This window comes from Myotis davidii, unplaced genomic scaffold, assembly GCF_000327345.1.
Source record: "Myotis davidii unplaced genomic scaffold, ASM32734v1 scaffold651, whole genome shotgun sequence".
Taxonomy (NCBI): Eukaryota; Metazoa; Chordata; class Mammalia; order Chiroptera; family Vespertilionidae; genus Myotis; species Myotis davidii.
Window position 1 is genome coordinate 1,811,279 of NW_006283994.1, and position 1,024 is coordinate 1,812,302.

Consider the following 1,024-nt stretch of genomic DNA (forward strand, 5'->3'; position numbering starts at 1 on the left):
CGTCCCTGCCCTGCGGTTCCCCTTTGCCACCACCTCCCACTTCCTCAGGGACATGGGTCCACGGTCCACCGCTTAGGTTTCTTTGTCTATTGTCTGCCTCCCGACAGGGGCCAGGTCTTTGCTTTGTTCCCCGCTGCTCCCCCAGCGGCAGGCCCAGTGCCTGGCACACAGTAGGTGCTCTGGAGGAGGGGGAGCCTCTAGGGGCCGCTCTCCCAAACTCACAGGTCAGCACCCTGGGCACCTCAGTCCCCCCATCTTCCTCCGCCACCACTGGTCAGCGGGACTGGCGACCACGGCTGACACTGATCAACAGCCCGCACTTCACCTGCCACCTCCCTGGCAGCAGGCGCCCTTGTGACACAACCCCTCGGTCTCTCTTAGAGGAAGGGCCATGGGAGGGAGGGAGGGAGGGAGGGGTGGGCCACCCCTTTGGGTGGGCGCGGGGGCAGGACCAAGCTAGGACACATTCCAGGAGCCCTCAGTGTCATCTCTCAGGAGCATCCCTGCCCCACTCCACTCCACTCTGCTGCTCCTTAAAGCGCGGTCCCCGCGGCTGCCTGAGGCAAAGGGAGGGCCCGCAGCCGCCCTCTGCGCACCTTCGGGCGAGCTAACCCCACCCAGGGCTCTGATTCCTGGTGGAATCGCTGAGGCTTCCTGTCAGAGGGTCCCACTGCTCAGGCCTGCTCCCCTCCTGTGGGGGCATGTGCACGAACATACACAGCACAACACATGCCACACCACACGCCACACGCCACACACCACACACCACACACCCCTCTCAGCACTTTCAGCTTCTCCGACAGCCCCCCCGCCCCCGCTGCTCCCACCTTCCCACCCACCACTGCAGACTTCAGAGCTGCTGCCTGGAGGGGCACTGGGCTTTGAACCCTGGAACTTTCCCTCCATTAATTAAGATACTTATTTTTCTTTTTTATTCCAGCCGGACAGAGGCTAGAAGATCCACTGGGCACACAGAAAGGCTGCCTGCTAGCTGGAGGTAGGGAGGTTAGAGGGGGAGGGGAGG